This window comes from Pan troglodytes, chromosome 11, assembly GCF_028858775.2.
Source record: "Pan troglodytes isolate AG18354 chromosome 11, NHGRI_mPanTro3-v2.0_pri, whole genome shotgun sequence".
Classification (NCBI taxonomy): domain Eukaryota; kingdom Metazoa; phylum Chordata; class Mammalia; order Primates; family Hominidae; genus Pan; species Pan troglodytes.
Window position 1 is genome coordinate 1,109,267 of NC_072409.2, and position 21,982 is coordinate 1,131,248.

The following is a 21,982-nucleotide window of genomic DNA, read 5'->3' on the forward strand; positions in this document are numbered from 1 at the left end:
CCGGGTTCACGCCATTCTCCTGCCTCAGCCTCCCGAGTAGCTGGGACTACAGGCGCCCGCCACCACGCCCAGCTTTTTTTTTTTTTTTTTTTTTTGTATTTTTGGTAGAGACGGGGTTTCACCATGTTAGCCAGGATGGTCTCGATCTCCTGACCTCATGATCCACCCGCCTCAGCCTCCCAAAGTGCTGGGATTACAGGCGTGAGCCACCGCGCCCGGCCAACTTACTGCCTTTTAAAATAACCAGTATTTGGCTTTGTTAAGTCTTTCTATTGCATTTTTGTTGTCTATCTCATCAATTTCTGTTCTTATCTTTATAATTTCCTTCCTTTTGCTTTCTTGGGTTTGTTTCCAAGTGGCGTTGCTTAGCTCTTTAATTTTCAGACTCTTATATTTTATGGTATAAATATTTAAGGCCATAAATTTTTCTCAAAGTATTGTTTTCACTGCGCTCTATCAGTTTTGATATAGAGTGTTTTCATTGTTTTTAGTTCTAACAACGTTTGAATATCAATTATGATTGCTTATTTGACTTCGTTCTTTAGAAGGTTTTTCAATTTTAGAAAGCTTGGATCTTGGGGCTTTTTAGTTATCTTCTTAAAAATGATTTCTAACCTAACTTCAGGAACATAGTCTGTATATTTCCAATTTTGGAAATTTCTTAAGATTTGCTTTGTAGCCAAGTAGATGGTCCTTTTTATAAATGATCCACATGGACTGTAAAAGGATACATGGTATGGGCTGGGCACAGTGGCTCACGCCTGGAATCCCAGCACTTTGGGAGGCTGAGGCGGGCAGATCATGAGGTCAGGAGATCGAGACCATCCTGGCTAACACAGTGAAACCCTGTCTGTACTAAAAATTCAAAAAATTAGCTGGGCATGGTGGTGGGCGCCTGTAGTCCCAGCTACTCGGGAGGCTGAGGCAGGAGAATGGCATGAACCCGGGAGGTGGAGCTTGCAGTGAGCCGAGATTGCGTCACTGCACTCCAGCCTGGGCAACAGAGCAAGACTCCATCTCAAAAAACAAAACAAAAAAAAGATACATGGTATTCCCTTCCAGTCATGCTCATCTCTCTCCCCCTCTCTCCCTCCCACTCCACCTACCCCCCAACATATGCACACACTCAGTAGATCCAGCTTGCCAAATGTGTTGTTCAAAACATCTTTTTTTTTGAGAAGAAATCTCGCTCTGTCGCCCAGGCTGGAGTGCAGTGGCGAAATCTCGGCTCACTGCAAGCTCCGCCTCCCGGGTTCAAGCAATTCTCCTGCCTCAGCCTCCCAAGTAGCTGGGATTACGGGCGCCCGCCACCACACCCAGCTAATTTTTGTATTTTTAGTAGAGATAGGGTTTCACCATATTGGCCAGGCTGGTCTCGAACTCCTGACCTTGTGATCCGCCCGCCTTGGCCTCCCAAACTGCTGGGATTATAGGTGTGAGCCACCGCGCCCAGCCTAAATCATCTTTATCCTATTTACTTTTCTGCCTGATTCTACCAAGAGAGACATACTGAAGGTTCCTGTGATGGTGCATTCATCAGATTTTCCATGCAGTTACGTCAGTGTTTGCCTTATATGTTTTAAAGTTATGTTAGTAGGTGCATATGCATATTATTATTAGAATTCTTATATCTTTCTGTTGTGTGAAATCTTTTATAATTATGTGGTGAACCTCTTTGACTCCAGTAATGCTCTTTGCTATAAAATATATTCTAACTAACATTAATACCATTTCTCCATTATTCTTTGGTTATTACTCGTAAAGCACTTTTTCATCCTTTTACTTTCAACCTTCTTTTATATAGTAGGTGTGTTTCTTGTAAACTGTTTCTAGTTGGGTTTTTAAAAAAAATCTAGTCTGACAGTCTTTGCCTTTTAACTTATTAGTTTAGTCCTTTTATGTTTATTGTAAGTATTGATAGAATTTGGGTTTAGTCTTACTATCTTAATTTGTGCTTTCTATTTGTACAACGTTTTCTATTCTTTTTCCTCTTTTTTTCATGCTTTTAGCTTTTTTACCTTCATTCTATTTTTCCTTCAGTCAATTTGAAAGCTATAAATTCTATTGCTATTGCTTTCCTTGTTTTCTTAAAATATGCATATTTTGCCATGGATTTATTTCTTTTCTTTGTAGGGATTGCCCTAGAATTTTTTTTTTTTTTTTTTTTTTTTTAGACGGAGTCTCACTTTGTCACCCAGGCTGGAGTGCAGTGGCACAATCTCGGCTCACTGCAAGCTCCACCTCCCAGGCTCAAGCAGTTCTGCCTCAGCCTTCTGAGTAGCTGAGACTACAGGCACCCAGCACCACACCCAGCTAATGTTTGTATTTTTAGTAGAGATGAGGTTTCGCCATGTTGGCCAGGCTGGTGTCGATCTCCTGACCTCAAGTAATCCACCTGCTTCGGCCTGCCGAAGTGCTGGGACTACAGGCGTGAGCCACCATGCATGGCCAAGAAATGTTAACACGTATATTTGAGTTAACGATATCTAAAGTTACAGTTAAGTCAGGGATCTTACATTGATTTATGTTTCATATATTTCAATAGCTTTTGGGGTACAAGTGGCATTTGGTTACATGGGTGAATTGTGTAATGATGAAGTCTGATACGTTACTGCACTGTCACCCAAATGGTATATATTGTACCCAATATGTCTTCTATTTATCCTTTACTCCTCCTCCTGCTCTCCCCACCTCTGAGCCTCCAGTGTCCATTATATCACTCTGCATGCCTTTGTGTACCCATAGGTTAGTTCCCACTTATAAGTGAGAACATGCAGTATTTGGTTTTCCATTCCTGAGTTACTTTATTTAGAATAATGGCCTCCAGATCCATTCAAGTTGCTGCAGAGACATTATTTTGTTCTTTTTTACGGCTGAGTAGTATTCCATGGTATATATATACCACATTTTTTTAATCCACTCATTGCTTCATGGATACTTAGGTTAGTTCCATGTCTTTGCAGTTGTGAATTGTGCTGTGATAAACGTATGTGCGCAGGTGTCTTTCTGATATAATGACTTCTTTTCCTTTGGGTAGATACTCAGTAGTGGGACTGCTGGAGCACACGGTAGATCTGCTTTTAGTTCTTTGAGAAATCTCCATGCTGTTTTCATAGATGTTGTACTAATTTATTTATTTATTTATTTTGAGATGAAGTCTAGCTCTGTTGCCAGGCTGGAGTGCAATGGCGCGATCTTGGCTCACTGCAACCTCCGCCTCCCAGGTTCAAGTGATTCTTCTGCCTCAGCCTCCTGAGTAGCTAGGACTACAGGCACCTGCCACCACGCCCGGCTAATTTTTTGTATTTTTAGCAGAGACCGGGTTTCACCTTGTTGGGCAGGCTGGTCTCGAACTCCTGACCTCGTGATCCGCCCGCCTTGGCCTCCCAAAGTGCTGGGATTACAGGTATGAGCCACCACGCCTGGTCTTTTTTACATTTTAATAATGTCTATTCTGGCTAGGGCAAGGTGGTACCTCATTGTGGTTTTAATTTGCATTTCCCTGATGATTCGTGAGGTTGAGCGATTTTTCACGTTTGCTGCATATCTGTATATCTTCTTTTGAGAAATGTCTATTCATGTGTTATTTGCCCACTTTTTGATGGGATTCTTTGTTTTTTTCTTGCGGATTTGTTTGAGTTCCTTGTAGATTCTTGATATTACCTCTTCGTTAGATGCATAGTTTGCAAATATTTTCTTCCATTCTCTGGGCTATTTGTTTTTATTTTGTTTTTGTTTTTTTTTTTTTCCTTTTGAGACAGAGTCTCGCTCTGTCACCCAGGCTGGAGTGCAGTGGTGCGATCTCTGCTCACTGCAACCTCTACCTCCTGGATTCAAGTGATTCTCTTGCCTCAGCCTCCCGAATAGCTGGGACTACAGGCGCCTGCCACCATGCCCGGCTCATTTTTTGTATTTTTAGTAGAGATGGGGTTTCACTGTGTTAGCCAGGATGGTCTCGATCTCCTGACCTTGTGATCCGCCCACCTCGGCCTCCCAAAGTGCTGGGATTACAGGCGTGAGCCACCGGCCTTGTGGGCTGGTGTTTTCTCTGATGATTATTTCTTTTGCTGTGCAGAAGCTTTTTAGTTGAATTAGGTCACATTTATTTATTTTTGTTTTTGTTGCATTTGCTTTTGTGGTTCTAGTCAAAACTGTTTGCTTAAGCCAATGTGCAGAAGAGCTTTCCTAGATTTCCTTCTAGAATGTTTATGGTTCGAGTCTTACATCTAAGTCTTTCATCCATCTTGAGCTGGGTTTTGTATATGGTGAGAGGTATGGATCCAGTTTCATTCTCCTACATGTGGCTAGCCAGTTTTCCCAGCACCAGTTACTAGATAGGGTGTCTTTTTCTCCAATGGATGTTTATTTATACTTTGTCAAAGATCCGTTGATTGTAAGTATTTGGCTTTATTTCTGGATTCTCTATTCCATCCCATTGGTCTATGTATCTACTTTTATACCAGTACTATGCTGTTTTGGTAACTATACTGTATTAGTCCCTTCTCACATTGCTATAAAGGAATACCTGAGGCCGGGTGCAGTGGCTCACGCCTGTAATCCCAGGACTTTGAGAGGCAGAGGCAGGTGGATTACCTGAGGTCGGGCGTTCGAGACCAGCCCGGCCAACATGGTGAAACCCCGTCTCCACTAAAATACAAAAAATTAGCCGGGCGTGGTGGCGGGTGCCTGTAGTCCCAGCTACTCGGGAGGCTGAGGCAGGGGAATCGTTTGAACCCAGGAGGTAGAGATTGCAGTGAGCCGAGATCACGCCACTGCACTCCAGCCTGGCGACAGAGTGAGACTCCATCTCAAAAAAAAAAAAATTTGCTGGGCTTGGTGGTGGGTGCCTGTAGTCTCAGCTACTCGGGAGGCTGAGGCAGGAGAATCACTTGAACCTGGGAGGCGGAGGTTGCAGTGAGCGGAGATCACGTCACTGCACTGTACTCCAGCCTGGGTGACAGAGTGAGACTCTGTCTCAAAAAAAAAGAAAAGAAAAGAAAAAAAGAAATACCTGGGACTGGGTAACTTATAAGAAAAGAGGTTCAACTGGCTTATGGTTCTGGAGGCTGTACAGGAACCGTATCATTGGCATCTGCTTCTGGGAGCCTCTGGAAATGTCTAGTCCTGGCAGAAGGCAAAGCAAGAGTTTGCATGTCACATGGTGAAGGCAGGAGTGAGAGAGCAAGAGGGATGCGCTAGGCACTTTTAAACGACCAGGCAAGGACAGGACCAAGGGGACGGTGCTAAGCCACTCCTGAGAAATCCTCCCCCATGATCGAGTGGCCTCCCTCCAGGTCAGGCCCCACCTCCAACACCGGGGCTTGCATTTCAGGATGAGATTTGGGTGGGGACACATTCAGATTATACCACAGAGCCTTGTAGTATACTGTCAGCCAGGGTTCTCTAGAGGGACAGAACTGATAGGATAGATGTGCATACGAAAGGAAGTTTATTAAGGAGAGTTGACTCACAGGATCACAAGGTGAAGTCTCACCCAGGCCGTCTGCAAGTTAAGGAGCCAGGAAGCCAGTGGTGGATCCGTCTGAGTCCCAAAACCTCAAAAGCAGGGAAGCCGGCAGTGCAGCCTTCAGTCTGCGGCCAAAGGCCCGAGAGCCCCTGGCAAACCGTTGGTGTACGTGTAAGAGTCCAAAAGCTGAGGAACTTGGAGTCTGATGTTCGAGGACAGGAAGCATCCAGCACGGGAGAAAGATGGGGCCAGAAGCCTCAGCAAGTCTGCTCTTCCATCTTCTCCTGCGTGCTTTATTCTAGCCGTACTGGCAGCTGATTAGACGGTGCCCACTGAGGGTGGGTCTGCCTCTCCCCATCCATGGACTCAAATGTGAATCCCCTTTGGCAACACCCCCACAGACACATCCAGGATCAATACTTTGCATCCTTCAATCCAGTTGACACTCAATATAAACCCTCACAAGTATAATTTGAAGTTGGGTAATGTGATGCCTCCAGATTTGTTTTTTGTTTTTTGACAGAGTCTCAGTCTGTCGCCAGGCTGGAGTACAGTGGCGCAACCTTGGCTCACTGGAATCTCCGCCTCCTGGGTTCAAGGGATTCCCCTGCCTCAGCCTCCCAAGTAGCTGGGACTACAGGCGCCCGCCACCATGCACGGCTAGTTTTTTTGTGCTTTTTAGTAGAGACGGGGTTTCACTGTTTTAGCCAGGATGGTCTCGATCTACTGACCTTGTGATCTGCCCGCCTTGGCCTCCCAAAGTGCTGGGATTACAGGTGTGAGCCACTGCGCCTGGCCAATACCATGTACCCTTTAACAATCTCGGCTCCCTGGAACCTCCGCCTCCCAGGTTGAAGGGATTCCCCTGCCTCAGCCTCCCACGTAGCTGGGACTACAGGTGCCCGCTACCATGCCTGGTAATTTTTTGTATTTTAGTAGAGATGGGGTTTCACCATGTCGGCCAGGCTGGTCTCGATCTCCTGACCTTGTGATCCACCTGCCTCGGCCTCCCAAAGTCCTGGGATTACAGGCGTGAGCCACCGCGCCCGGCCTAGATTCGTTCTTTTTCCTTAGGACTGCTTTGGCTATTCAGGCTCTTTTTTGGTTCCTTACAGATTTTAGGATTGTTTTTTCTAATTCTGTGAAAAACGATGTTGGTACTTTGATAGGAATTGCACTGAATCTGTAGATTGCTTTGGGCAGTTTGGTTATTTCACAATATCGATTCCTCCAATTCATGACCATGGGATGTATTTCCATTTGTTTGCGTCATTCATGATTTCTTTCAGCAGTATTTTGTAGTTCTCCTTGTAGAGTCTTTCACCTCCTTGGTTAAGTACATTCCTAGGTTTGTTTTGTGTGTGTGTGTGTGTTGTCGTTGCGCAGATATTGTAAAAAGGATTGAGTTCTTTTTTCACTTATTTATCTATTTATTTTTATTTTTTGAGACGGAGTCTCACCCTGTTGCCCAGGCGGGAGTGCAGTGGCGCCATCTCGGCTCACTGCAACATCCACCTCCCGGGTTCAAGCAATTCTCCTGCCTCAGCCTCCTGAGTAGCTGGGATTACAGGTGTGCACCATCACACCTGGCTAATTTTTGTATTTTTAGTAGAGACGGGGTTTCACCATGTTATCCAGGCTGGTCTCAAACTCCTGACCTCAAGTGAGCCACCTGCCTAGGCCTCCCAAAGTGCTGGGATTACAGGCATGAGCCACCGCGCCTGGCCTGAGTTCTTGGTTTCCTTCTCAGCTTGGTCGTTGTGCTACTGATTTGTGCACATTTATTTTGTAACCTGAGACTTCACCGAATCCATTTGTCAAATCGAGGAGTCTTTTGGAGGAGCCTTTAGGGTTTTCGAGGTATACAGTCATGACATTGGCAGAGATAGTTTGACTTCCTGTTTTCCCATTTGGATGCCCTCTCTTTCTTGTCTTTCCTGATAGTTCTGGTCAGGACTTTGAGTACTATGTTGGGTGGGAGGGTGAGTGTGGGAGGGTGAGAGGGCATCCTTGTCTTGTTGCAGTTCTCAGGGGGACTGTTTCCACTTTTCCCCATTTAGTATGATGTTGGCTGCGGGTTTGTCATATATGGCTATTATTATTTTGAGGTATGTTCCTTCCAAGCCTAGTTGGTTGAGGATTTTTATCTTAAAACAATGCTAGAGTTTGTCAAGTGCTTTGTATGCATCTGTTGAGATGATCGTGTAGTTTTTGTTTTTAATTCTGTTTAGGTGATGAATCAAACTTACTGACTGGCACATGTTGAACCCCCCTGAATCCCTGGGATGAAACTCACTCGGTCATGGTGAATTATTGCTTTAATGTGCTGTTGGATTCCGTTTGCAGGGTCAACTTGTCTTTCTTACCTTCCCTGCTGTCATCTTCCAGAATGTTAACACGATGCTGTCTTCCTTAATGCTGCAAATTAGACATTATCATGTTTGTTTTATGGTCTTGACGTCTTTTAGTGTTGATGATGTGTGGACCACTTGTTGCATGGCAGACCTTCCTCTGGGAAACGACAAACTCCTTCTTGTTAATGAATTTTCCTTGTTCTTTAATTGGGGCCATTTTTCCTTTCTAAAAAGCTCTGTTTCCTCTTTCTTGAAAGAGAGTGTTGCCGGGTTTATACTTGTAGCTCCACAGAACTTTGACAACCCTCCGCTACCTTTTGGCTCCATTGTTGCCCTCGAGAAGTCCATCAGTCCTGTGTAGTCCTGTGTAGTCCTGTGTAGTCCTGTGGAGCCCTGTGTAGCACCTGTGTAGCTCCTGTGTAGCTCCCGTGTAGCCCTGTGTAGTCCTGTGTAGCTCATGTGTAGTCCTGTGTAGTCCTGTGTAGCTCCTGTGTAGCTCCCGTGTAGCTCCCGTGTAGCTCCTCTGTAGCTCCTGTGTAGTCCTGTGTAGTCCTGTGTAGCCCTGTGTAGTCCTGTATAGTCCTGTGTAGCCCTGTGTAGTCCTGTGTAGCCCTGTGTAGCTCCTGTGCAGTCCTGTGTAGCTCCTGTGTAGTCCTGTGTAGCTCCTGTGTAGTCCTGTGTACTCCTGTGTAGTCCTGTGTAGCCCTGTGTAGCTCCTGTGTAGTCCTGTGTACCTCCTGTGTAGCTCCTGTGTAGCTCCTGTGTAGTTCCCGTGTAGCTCCTGCATAGTCCTGTGTAGCTCCTGTGTAGTCCTCTGTAGTCCTGTGTAGCCCTGTGTAGCTCCTGTGTAGTCCTGTGTAGCTCCTGTGTAGTCCTGTGTAGCTCCCATGTAGCTCCTGTGTAGCTCCTGTGTAGTCCTGTGTAGCTCCTGTGTAGCCCTGTGTATTCCTGTGTAGCTCCTGTGTAGTCCTCTGTAGCTCCCATGTAGCTCCCATGTAGCTCCTGTGTAGCTCCTGTGTAGCTCCCGTGTAGCTCCTGTGTAGTCCTGTGTAGCCCTGTGTAGTCCTGTGTAGCTCCCGTGTAGCTCCTGTGTAGTCCTGTGTAGCTCCCGTGTAGCTCCCGTGTAGCTCCCGTGTAGCTCCCGTGTAGTCCTGTGTAGCTCCTGTGTAGCTCCTGTGTAGTCCTGTGTAGTCCTGTATAGTCCTGTGTAGCCCTGTGTAGCCCTGTGTAGCCCTGTGTAGCTCCTGTGTAGTCCTGTGTAGCTCCTGTGTAGTCCTGTGTAGTCCTGGGTAGCTCCTGTGTAGCTCCTGTGTAGTCCTGTGTACTCCTGTGTAGTCCTGTGTAGCTCCTGTGTAGCTCCTGTGTAGTCCTGTGTAGTCCTGTGTAGCCCTGTGTAGTCCTGTGTAGCCCTGTGTAGCTCCTGTGTAGTCCTGTGTAGCTCCTGTGTAGTCCTGTGTAGTCCTGTGTAGCTCCCGTGTAGTCCTGTGTAGCTCCCGTGTAGCTCCCGTGTAGCTCCCGTGTAGCTCCCGTGTAGTCCTGTGTAGCTCCCGTGTAGCTCCCGTGTAGCTCCCGTGTAGTTCCCGTGTAGCTCCCGTGTAGTCCTGTGTAGCTCCCGTGTAGCTCCCATGTAGCTCCCGTGTAGCTCCCGTGTAGCTCCCGTGTAGCTCCCGTGTAGTCCTGTGTAGCTCCTGTGTAGTCCTGTGTGGCTCCCGTGTAGCTCCCGTGTAGCTCCCGTGTAGTCCTGTGTAGCTCCTGTGTAGCTCCTGTGTAGTCCTGTGTAGCTCCCGTGTAGCTCCCGTGTAGCTCCCGTGTAGCTCCTGTGTAGCTCCTGCGTAGCTCCTGCATAGCTCCTGTGTAGTCCTGTGTAGCTCCTGTGTAGCTCCTGTGTAGTCCTGTGTAGCTCCTGTGTAGTCCTGTGTAGCTCCTGTGTAGCTCCTGTGTAGTCCCGTGTAGCTCCCGTGTAGTCCTGTGTAGCTCCTGTGTAGCTCCTGTGTAGCTCCCGTGTAGTCCTGTGTAGCTCCCGTGTAGCTCCCGTGTAGCTCCCGTGTAGTCCTGTGTAGCTCCTGTGTAGCTCCTGCATAGCTCCTGTGTAGTCCTGTGTAGTCCTGTGTAGCTCCCGTGTAGTCCTGTATAGTCCTGTGTAGCTCCTGTGTAGCTCCTGTGTAGCTCCTGTGTAGTCCTGTGTAGCTCCTGTGTAGTCCTGTGTAGCTCCCGTGTAGCTCCCGTGTAGCTCCCGTGTAGTCCTGTGTAGCTCCTGTGTAGTCCTGTGTAGCTCCCATGTAGCTCCCGTGTAGTCCTGTGTAGCTCCTGTGTAGCTCCTGTGTAGCTCCCGTGTAGTCCTGTGTAGCTCCCGTGTAGCTCCCGTGTAGCTCCCGTGTAGCTCCTGTGTAGCTCCTGTGTAGTCCTGTGTATCTCCTGTGTAGCTCCTGTGTAGCTCCTGTGTAGCTCCCGTGTAGTCCTGTGTAGCTCCCGTGTAGTCCTGTGTAGCTCCCGTGTAGCTCCCGTGTAGCTCCCGTGTAGTCCTGTGTAGCTCCTGTGTAGCTCCTGTGTAGCTCCTGTGTAGTCCTGTGTAGTCCTGTGTAGCTCCCGTGTAGTCCTGTGTAGCTCCCGTGTAGCTCCCGTGTAGTCCTGTGTAGCTCCTGTGTAGTCCTGTGTAGCTCCCATGTAGCTCCTGTGTAGCTCCTGTATAGTCCTGTGTAGCTCCCGTGTAGCCCTGTGTAGTCCTGTGTAGCCCTGTGTAGTCCTGTGTAGCCCTGTGTAGCTCCTGTGTAGTCCTGTGTAGCTCCCGTGTAGCTCCCGTGTAGCTCCCGTGTAGCTCCTGTGTAGTCCTGTGTAGCTCCTGTTTAGCTCCCGTGTAGCTCCTGTGTAGTCCTGTGTAGCCCTGTGTAGTCCTGTGTAGCTCCTGCGTAGTCCTGTGTAGCTCCTGTGTAGTCTTGTGTAGCTCCCGTGTAGCTCCCGTGTAGCTCCCGTGTAGTCCTGTGTAGCTCCTGTGTAGCTCCTGTGTAGTCCTGTGTAGTCCTGTGTAGTCCTGTGTAGCTCCCGTGTAGCTCCCGTGTAGCTCCCGTGTAGTCCTGTGTAGCTCCTGTGTAGCTCCTGTGTAGTCCTGTGTAGTCCTGTGTAGTCCTGTGTAGCTCCCGTGTAGCTCCCGTGTAGCTCCCGTGTAGTCCTGTGTAGCTCCTGTGTAGCTCCTGTGTAGTCCTGTGTAGCTCCTGTGTAGTCCTGTGTAGCTCCCATGTAGCTCCCGTGTAGCTCCTGTGTAGTCCTGTGTAGCTCCCGTGTAGCCCTGTGTAGTCCTGTGTAGCTCCTGTATAGTCCTGTGTAGCTCCTGTGTAGCTCCTGTATAGTCCTGTGTAGCTCCCGTGTAGCCCTGTGTAGTCCTGTGTAGCTCCTGTATGGTCCTGTGTAGCTCCTGTGTAGCTCCTGTATAGTCCTGTGTAGCTCCCGTGTAGCCCTGTGTAGTCCTGTGTAGCTCCTGTGTAGTCCTGTGTAGCTCCTGTGTAGCCCTGTGTAGTCCTGTGTAGCTCCTGTGTAGCTCCTGTGTAGTCCTGTGTAGCCCTGTGTAGTCCTGTGTAGCTCCTGTGTAGTCCTGTGTAGCCCTGTGTAGTCCTGTGTAGCTCCTGTGTAGTCCTGTGTAGCTCCTGTGTAGCTCCTGTGTAGCTCCCGTGTAGCTCCTGTGTAGTCCTGTGTAGCCCTGTGTAGTCCTGTGTAGCTCCTGTGTAGTCCTGTGTAGCTCCTGTGTAGCTCCTGTGTAGTCCTGTGTAGCCCTGTGTAGTCCCGTGTAGCTCCTGTGTAGTCCTGTGTAGTCCTGTGTAGCTCCTGTGTAGTCCTGTGTAGCTCCTGTGTAGCTCCTGTATAGTCCTGTGTAGCCCTGTGTAGCTCCCGTGTAGCTCCTGTGTAGTCCTGTGTAGCCCTGTGTAGTCCTGTGTAGTCCTGTGTAGCTCCCATGTAGCTCCCGTGTAGCTCCCGTGTAGCTCCCGTGTAGCTCCTGTGTAGTCCTGTGTAGTCCTGTGTAGCTCCTGTGTAGTCCTGTGTAGCTCCTGTGTAGCTCCTGTATAGTCCTGTGTAGCCCTATGTAGCTCCCGTGTAGCTCCTGTGTAGTCCTGTGTAGTCCTGTGTAGTCCTGTGTAGCTCCTGTGTAGTCCTGTGTAGCTCCTGTGTAGCTCCTGTGTAGTCCTGTGTAGCCCTGTGTAGTCCTGTGTAGCTCCTGTGTAGTCCTGTGTAGCTCCTGTATAGTCCTGTGTAGTCCCGTGTAGCTCCCGTGTAGCTCCTGTGTAGTCCTGTGTAGTCCTGTGTAGTCCTGTGTAGCTCCCGTGTAGCCCTGTGTAGTCCTGTGTAGCTCCTGTGTAGTCCTGTGTAGTCCTGTGTAGCCCTGTGTAGTCCTGTGTAGCTCCTGTGTAGTCCTGTGTAGTCCCGTGTAGCTCCCGTGTAGCTCCTGTGTAGTCCTGTGTAGCTCCTGTGTAGTCCTGTGTAGCTCCCGTGTAGCCCTGTGTAGTCCTGTGTAGCTCCTGTGTAGTCCTGTGTAGTCCTGTGTAGCCCTGTGTAGTCCTGTGTAGCTCCTGTGTAGTCCTGTGTAGCTCCCGTGTAGCTCCCGTGTAGCTCCCGTGTAGCCCTGTGTAGTCCTGTGTAGCTCCTGTGTAGTCCTGTGTAGTCCTGTGTAGCCCTGTGTAGTCCTGTGTAGCTCCTGTGTAGTCCTGTGTAGCTCCCATGTAGCTCCCGTGTAGCTCCTGTGTAGTCCTGTGTAGTCCTGTGTAGCTCCTGTGTAGTCCTGTGTAGCTCCTGTGTAGTCCTGTGTAGCTCCCATGTAGCTCCCGTGTAGCTCCTGTGTAGTCCTGTGTAGTCCTGTGTAGCTCCTGTGTAGTCCTGTGTAGCCCTGTGTAGTCCTGTGTAGCTCCTGTGTAGCTCCTGTGTAGTCCTGTGTAGCTCTGGTGTAGTCCTGTGTGACCCTGTATAGTTCCTGTATAACTAGTCTGTTTCTTCCCTTTGACCCGTTTCCTTTGATTTTTTCCCGTATATTTACTTTATTTACCAGTTGTGTTTGTTTTTACTTTTGTTTGTATTCATCATATAGGTGTATATTAGTTGTTTTTACTCATCATATGGATGTATATTAGTTGTTTTACTCATCATATGAGTGTATATTAGTTATTTTTACTCATCATATGGGTGTATATTAGGTGTATATTGGTTGTTTTTACTCATCATATGGGTGTATATTAGTTGTTTTTACTCATCATATGGGAGTATATTAGTTGTTTTTACTCATCATGTGGGTGTATATTAGTTGTTTTTACTCATCATGTGGGAGTATATTAGTTGTTTTTACTCATCATATGGGAGTATATTAGTTGTTTTTACTCATCATGTGGGTGTATATTAGTTGTTTTTACTCATCATGTGGGAGTATATTAGTTGTTTTTACTCATCATATGGGAGTATATTAGTTGTTTTTACTCATCATATGGGAGTATATTAGTTGTTTTACTCATCATGTGGGTGTTTATTCGTTGTTTTTACTCATCATATCGGTGTATATTAGTTGTTTTTACTCATCATATGGGTGTATGTTAGTTGTTTTTACTCATCATATGGGAGTATATTAGTTGTTTTACTCATCATATGGGTGTTTATTCATTGTTTTTACTCATCATATGGGTGTATATTAGTTGTTTTTACTCATCATATGGGTGTATATTCGTTGTTACTCATCATGTGGGTGTATATTAGTTGTTTTTAGTCATCATGTGTGTGTTTCTTCGTTGTTTTTACTCATGATATGGGTGTATATTAGTTGTTTTACTCATCATGTGGGTGTATATTCGTTGCTTTTACTCGTCAAGTGGGTGTTTATTCGTTGTTTTTACTCATCATATGGGTGTATGTTAGTTGTTTTTACTCAGCATATGGGAGTATATTAGTTGTTTTTACTCATCATATGGGTGTATATTCGTTGTTTTTACTCATCATGTGGGTGTATATTAGTTGCTGTTACTCATCATATGGGTGTATATTAGTTGTTTTTACTCATCATGTGGGTGTATATTTGTTGTTTTCCTCATCATATGGGAGTATATTCGTTGTTTTTACTCATCATGTGGGTTTTTATTCGTTGTTTTTACTCATCATATGGGAGTATATTAGTTGTTTTTACTCAGCATATGGGAGTATATTAGTTGTTTTACTCATCATATGGGTGTATATTAGTTGTTTTTACTCATCATGTGGGTTTTTATTCATTGTTTTTACTCATCATATGGGAGTATATTAGTTGTTTTTACTCAGCATATGGGAGTATATTAGTTGTTTTACTCATCATATGGGTGTATATTAGTTGTTTTTACTCATCATGTGGGTTTTTATTCGTTGTTTTTACTCATCATATGGGAGTATATTAGTTGTTTTTACTCAGCATATGGGAGTATATTAGTTGTTTTACTCATCATATGGGTGTATATTCGTTGTTTTTACTCATCATGTGAGTGTATGTTAGTTGTTTTTACTCATCATGTGGGTGTATATTAGTTGTTTTTACTCATCATGTGGGTGTATATTAGTTGATTTTACTCATCATGTGGGAGTATATTAGTTGTTTTTACTCATCATATGGGAGTATATTAGCTGTTTTTACTCATCATATGGGAGTGTATTAGTTGTTTTTACTCATCATATGGGAGTATATTAGTTGTTTTTACTTATCATATCGGTGTATATTAGTTGTTTTTACTCATCATGTGGGTGTATATTACTTGTTTTTACTCATCATGTGGGTGTATATTAGTTGATTTTACTCATCACGTGGGAGTATATTAGTTGTTTTTACTCATCATGTGGGAGTATATTAGTTGTTTTTACTCATCATGTGGGAGTATATTAGTTGTTTTTACTCATCATGTGGGAGTACATTAGTTGTTTTTACTCATCATATGGGAGTATATTAGTTGTTTTTACTCATCATATGGGAGTATATTAGTTGTTTTTACTCATCATATGGGAGTATATTAGTTGTATTTACTCATGTGGGAGTATATTAGTTGTTTTTACTCATCATGTGGAAGTATATTTGTTGTTTTTACTCATCATATGGGTGTTTATTCGTTGTTTTTACTCATCACGTGAGTGTATATTCGTTGTTTTTACTCATCATTTGGGTGTATATTAGTTGTTTTTACTCATCATGTGAGTGTATATTCGTTGTTTTTACTCATCATATGGGAGTATATTAGTTGTTTTTACTCATCATGTGGGTGTATATTAGTTGTTTTTACTCATCATGTGAGTGTATATTCGTTTTTACTCATCATATGGGAGTATATTAGTTGTTTTTACTCATCATGTGGGTGTATATTAGTTGTTTTTACTCATCATATGGGTGTATATTAGTTGTTTTACTCATCATATGGGTGTATATTAGTTGTTTTTACTCCTCATATGGGAGTATATTCGTTGTTTTTACTCATCATGTGGGAGTATATTTGTTGTTTTTACTCATCATATGGGTGTTTATTCGTTGTTTTTACTCATCATATGGGTGTATATTCGTTGTTTTTACTCATCATATGGGAGTATATTAGTTGTTTTTACTCCTCATGTGGTTGTATATTTGTTGTTTTTGCTCATCATGTGGGTGTTTATTCGTTGTTTTTACTCATCATGTGGGTGTATATTCGTTGTTTTTACTCATCATATGGGAGTATATTAGTTGTTTTTACTCATGATATGGGAGTATATTAGTTGTATTTACTCATTATGTGGGAGTACATTAGTTGTTTTTACTCACCATGTGGGTGTATATTTGTTGTTTTTACTCATCATATGGGTGTTTATTCATTGTTTTTACTCATCATATGGGTGTATGTTAGTTGTTTTTACTCATCATGTGGGTGTATATTAGTTGTTTTTACTCATCATGTGAGTGTATATTCGTTGTTTTTACTCATCATATGTGAGTATATTAGTTGTTTTACTCATCATATGGGTGTATATTAGTTGTTTTACTCAGCATGTGGGTGTATATTAGTTGTTTTTACTCATCATATGGGAGTATATTAGTTGTTTTTACTCATCATATGGGAGTATATTAGTTTTTTTTACTCATTATGTGGGAGTATATTAGTTGTTTTTACTCATCATTTGGGTGTATATTTGTTGTTTTTACTCATCATGTGGGTGTATATTTGTTGTTTTTACTCATCATATGGGTGTATATTAGTTGTTTTACTCATCATATGGGTGTATATTAGTTGTTTTTACTCGTCATATGGGAGTATATTCGTTGTTTTTACTCATCATGTGGAAGTATATTTGTTGTTTTTACTCATCATATGGGTGTTTATTCGTTGTTTTTACTCATCACGTGAGTGTATATTCGTTGTTTTTACTCATCATTTGGGTGTATATTAGTTGTTTTTACTCATCATGTGAGTGTATATTCGTTGTTTTTACTCATCATATGGGAGTATATTAGTTGTTTTTACTCATCATGTGGGTGTATATTAGTTGTTTTTACTCATCATGTGAGTGTATATTCGTTTTTACTCATCATATGGGAGTATATTTGTTGTTTTTACTCATCATGTGGGTGTATATTAGTTGTTTTTACTCATCATATGGGTGTATATTAGTTGTTTTACTCATCATATGGGTGTATATTAGTTGTTTTTACTCCTCATATGGGAGTATATTCGTTGTTTTTACTCATCATGTGGGAGTATATTTGTTGTTTTTACTCATCATATGGGTGTTTATTCGTTGTTTTTACTCATCATATGGGTGTATATTCGTTGTTTTTACTCATCATATGGGAGTATATTAGTTGTTTTTACTCCTCACGTGGTTGTATATTTGTTGTTTTTACTCATCATGTGGGTGTTTATTCGTTGTTTTTACTCATCATGTGGGTGTATATTCGTTGTTTTTACTCATCATATGGGAGTATATTGGTTGTTTTTACTCATGATATGGGAGTATATTAGTTGTATTTACTCATTATGTGGGAGTACATTAGTTGTTTTTACTCACCATGTGGGTGTATATTTGTTGTTTTACTCATCATATGGGTGTATATTCGTTGTTTTTACTCATCATATGGGTGTATATTAGTTGTTTTACTCATCATGTGGGTGTATATTTGTCGTTTTTACTCATCATATGTGTGTATATTAGTTGTTTTACTCATCATATGGGTGTATGTTAGTTGTTTTTACTCATCATATGGGAGTATATTCGTTGTTTTTACTCATCATGTGGGTGTTCATTCATTGTTTTTACTCATCATGTGGGAGTATATTTTTTGTTTTTACTCATCATATGGGTGTTTGTTCGTTGTTTTTACTCATCATATGGGTGTGTATTCATTGTTTTTACTCATCATGTGGGTGTTCATTCGTTGTTTTTACTCATCATGTGGGTGTATATTAGTTGTTTTTACTCATCATGTGAGTGTATATTCGTTGTTTTTACTCATCATAGGGGAGTATATTAGTTGTTTTACTCATCATATGGGTGTATATTAGTTGTTTTACTCATCATGTGGGTGTATATTAGTTGTTTTTACTCATCATATGGGAGTATATTAGTTGTTTTTACTCATCATATGGGAGTATATTAGTTTTTTTTACTCATTATGTGGGAGTATATTAGTTGTTTTTACTCATCATTTGAGTGTATATTTGTTGTTTTTACTCATCATGTGGGTGTATATTTGTTGTTTCTACTCATCATATGGGTGTATATTAGTTGTTTTACTCATCATATGGGTGTATATTAGTTGTTTTTACTCAGCATATGGGAGTATATTCGTTGTTTTTACTTATCATATGGAAGTATATTTGTTGTTTTTACTCATCATATGGGTGTTTATTCGTTGTTTTTACTCATCACGTGGGTGTATATTCGTTGTTTTTACTCATCATTTGGGTGTATATTAGTTGTTTTTACTCATCATGTGAGTGTATATTCGTTGTTTTTACTCATCATATGGGAGTATATTAGTTGTTTTTACTCATCATGTGGGTGTATATTAGTTGTTTTTACTCATCATGTGAGTGTATATTCGTTTTTACTCATCATATGGGAGTATATTAGTTGTTTTTACTCATCATGTGGGTGTATATTAGTTGTTTTTACTCATCATATGGGTGTATATTAGTTGTTTTACTCATCATATAGGTGTATATTAGTTGTTTTTACTCATCATATGGGAGTATATTCGTTGTTTTTACTCATCATGTGGGAGTATATTTGTTGTTTTTACTCATCATATGGGTGTTTATTCGTTGTTTTTACTCATCATATGGGTGTAAATTCGTTGTTTTTATTCATCATGTGGGTGTATATTAGTTGTTTTACTCATCATGTGGGTGTATATTTGTTGTTTTCCTCATCATATGGGAGTATATTAGTTGTTTTTACTCATCATGTGGGTGTTGATTTGTTGTTTTTACTCATCATATGGGTGTATATTCGTTGTTTTTACTCATCATATGCGTGTATATTCGTTGTTTTTACTCATCATATGGGAGTATATTAGTTGTTTTCCTCATCATATGGGAGTATATTAGTTGTTTTTACTCATCATGTGGGTGTATATTCGTTGTTTTTACTCATCATGTGGGTGTATATTAGTTGTTTTTACTCATCATGTGGGTGTTTATTCATTGTTTTTACTCATCATGTGGGTGTATATTAGTTGTTTTACTCATCATGTGGGTGTATATTCATTGTTTTTACTCATCATATGGGAGTATATTAGTTGTTTTTACTCATCATATGAGTGTATATTAGTTGTTTTTACTTATCATATGGGTGTATATTTGTTGTTTTTACTCATCATATGGGTGTATATTAGTTGTTTTACTCATCATATGAGTGTATATTAGTTTTTTACTCATCATATGGGTATATATTGGTTGTTTTTACTCATCATATTGGTGTATATTTGTTATTACCACGAAGTAACTGCTTTCTGTTTTCCTTTTTTTCTTTCTTTTTGTGGTAAAACATACATAACACGAAATTGACCATTTTAACCATTTTTAAGTGTACAATTCAGTGGCATTAGCACATTCACTGTATCACATATCCATCACCACCACCCCTTTCCAGAACTGGGTATCATCGCAAAGACTCCACACTGGCCGGGCGTGGTGGCTCACACCTGTAATCCCAGCACTTTGGGAGGCCGAGGCGGGCGGATCACAAGGTCAGGAGATCGAGACCATCCTGGCTATCATAGTGAAACCCTGTCTCTATTAGAAATACAAAATATGAGCGGGCCGTGGTGGAGGGCGCCTATAGTCCCAGCTACTCAGGAGGCTGAGGCAGGAGAATGGCGTGAACCCGGGAGGCAAAACTTGCAGTGAGCCAAGATCATGCCACTGCACTCCAGCTTGGGCGACAGAGCGAGACTCTGTCTCAAAAAAAAAAAAAAAAAAAAGACTCCGTAGCAATAGTTATCTCCCCTCCCCTCCTTCTAGCCCTGGTGGCCACTGTTCCACTTTCTGCCTCTATGAATTGACCTGTCCTAGGTACCTCGTAGATGTGGAATCATATAGTATCTGCCCATTTGTATCTGGCATCTTTCACTCGGCGTGTCGTAAGGGTTTATTCACGACGTAGCCTGTGTCGGAACGTCCTTCCTTTTTTTTTTGAATGTGGCTGCTACGAACACTGATGTATGAGGATGTGCTTGAGTTCCTGCTTTCAGTTCTTTTGCATATACAGCTAAAGGTGAAACTGCTGAATCCTCTACTGACTCTGTGTTTAACTTCTTGAGGAACCTTCACACGGTTTTCCACGGCGGCCACACCATTTACCTTCCCACCAGTGACGCATGAGAGTTCAGTTTATCCACATCCCACCAACATTTATTTCCCTTTTTTTTTTATAAAGGCCACCCTAATGGATGTGATGTCTCACTGTGGTTTTTATTTGCATGTCGCTCATGACGAATGATGTAGAGCATCTTTTCATGTGCTTATTGGCCACGCGTATATCTTTGAAGAAGTGTCTATTTAAGTCCTTTGCCAACTGTTTTTTTTTCTTTTTGAGATAAGGTCTCACTTTGCTACCCAGCCTGGAGTGCAGTGGCACGATCACAGCTCACAGCAGCCTCAGCCTCCCAGGCTCAGGCCATCCTCCCGCCTCAGCCTCCCAAAGTATTGGGATTACAGGCGTAAGCCACCGTGCCCTGCCCTTCAATTTTTAAACTGGATTATTTGCTTTTCTGTTGTTGAATTATAGGGTTCCTCCTATACTCTGGATATCAACCCCTCGTCAGATACGTGATTTGCAAATACCGACATCTCCACCCTGAGGTGTTTTATTCCTCCAGAGTGTCCTACGTGTACATTTCACTGTAATGAGGGTCCAGTCGCTCCAGTGTTTCTTTTGCTGCCTTTGCTGCGGTGTCATATTGAAGAAATCCTGGCCAAATACAGCGCCAGGAAGTGTTCCCCTGTGTCTTCTTCTAAGAGTCTTTTTTTTTTTTTTTTGAGACAGGTTCTCACTTTGTAGCCCAGGCTGGAGTCTGGTGGCGCAGACACGGCCCACTGCAGCCTTGACCTCCCGGCTCAGGTGATCATCCCATGTCGACTTCCTAAGTAGCTGGGACTACAGGCACGCCTGGCTAGTTTTTTTATTTTTTGCAGAGATGGGGTTTTGCTCTGTTGCCCAGGCTGGTCTAGGACTCCTGGACTCAAGCAATCTACCCATCGCAGCCTCCCAAAGTGCTGGGATTACAGGCACGGGCCACCTTGCCCAGCCTCTTCTAAGAGTTTTATAGTATTAGCTCTGATGTTTTTGAGTTGGTCTTGCACTCTTAAAAGATAACTAATGATTTGGCCGGGTGTGGTGGTTCACACCTGTAATCGCAGCACTTTAGCAAGCCAAGGCAGACGGATCACCTGAGGTCAGGAGTTTGAGACCAGCCTGGCCACCATGGAGAAACCCCGTCTCTACTAAAAATACAAAAATTAGTTGGGTGTGTTGGTGCATGCCTGTAGTCCCAGCTACTTGGGAGGCTGAGGCACGAGAATCGCTTGAACTCGGGAGGCGGAGCTTGCAGTGAGCCAAGATTGTGCCACTGCACTCCAGCCTGGGCGACAGAGCGAGACTCCATCTCAAAAAAAAAAAGTTAACTAATGATTTTAAGGAACCATTCTGAATGCATGGAAAGGTGTCCCGTGTCCTCCTCCGCACCTGTTCCCTGGCTGGCATGTTGCCCCTCTGTGGTGTGGGAGCCCTGCTGGCTCCTGAGTCCTTGGATGTGACACTTGGCTCTTCTCTGTTGCTTTCTGCAGCGTCTAGACGCTCCGGCCTCGTTGTCTGCATTTCTGCCTTAGATCTGGAATCAGTCATTTCTCCAAAAAGCTCGGGCTCCTTTTAGTGTAAAATGTATGTAGAAACCAGTTTTGGGTACAGGGCACTCCCGGCGATGGGACTGGGTCTTGTCTCTAGGCCTTTGCAGTGGACTGTGCGGAAATACACTTTTAAATATATATATAACATACATCAGAAATTCATACTGAAGCTTTCTATTCAGATCTGGAGTTTTCTTGTAAGCTTAATATCCTTAATTTTGGCCAGGCGCGGTGGCTCACACCTGTAATCCCAGCACTTTGGGAGGCTGAGGCGGGCGGATCACGAGGTCAGGAGATCGAGACCATCCTGGCTAACACGGTGAAACCCCGTCTCTACTAAAAATACAAAAAATTAGCCAGGCACGGTGGCTGGCGCCTGTAGTCCCAGCTACTTGGGAGGCTGAGGCAGGAGAATGGCGTGAACCCAGGAGGCGGAGCTTGCAGTGAGCCAAGACAGCGCCACTGCACTCCAGCCTGGGCGGAAGAGCGAGAGTCCGTCTAAAAAAAAAAAAAAAATCCTTAATTTTAATTTTGTATCTCTTTTGTCAGCTGAAAACTCTCATACTCACAAAATCAGCAAAACGATCCATCTGTTTTATGCCACAGTTCATACAAAGCTTTGGAAGAGCCACGTCGACACTGTCACCCAGAGCATCGTCATTGCAGGGTTTTCTTCATTTTTGATGTGTAGTTGGCTCCCTATGAGCTAGGGGCAAGTTACTGTGTTTTCAAATCTTTACAGAGTCTCTTGGAATACTTCTGTGTATGTTTTATGTATTTCATTTTCTTCTGCTTTTGAGGGATGG

General features: G+C 43.4%; 1 protein-coding gene across 1 annotated transcript in view; it reads left to right on the plus strand.

Moving 5' to 3' along the window:
* Nucleotides 1-21,982, plus strand: part of EXD3 (exonuclease 3'-5' domain containing 3) — a 130,476-nt gene that overhangs the window by 91,610 nt on the left and 16,884 nt on the right.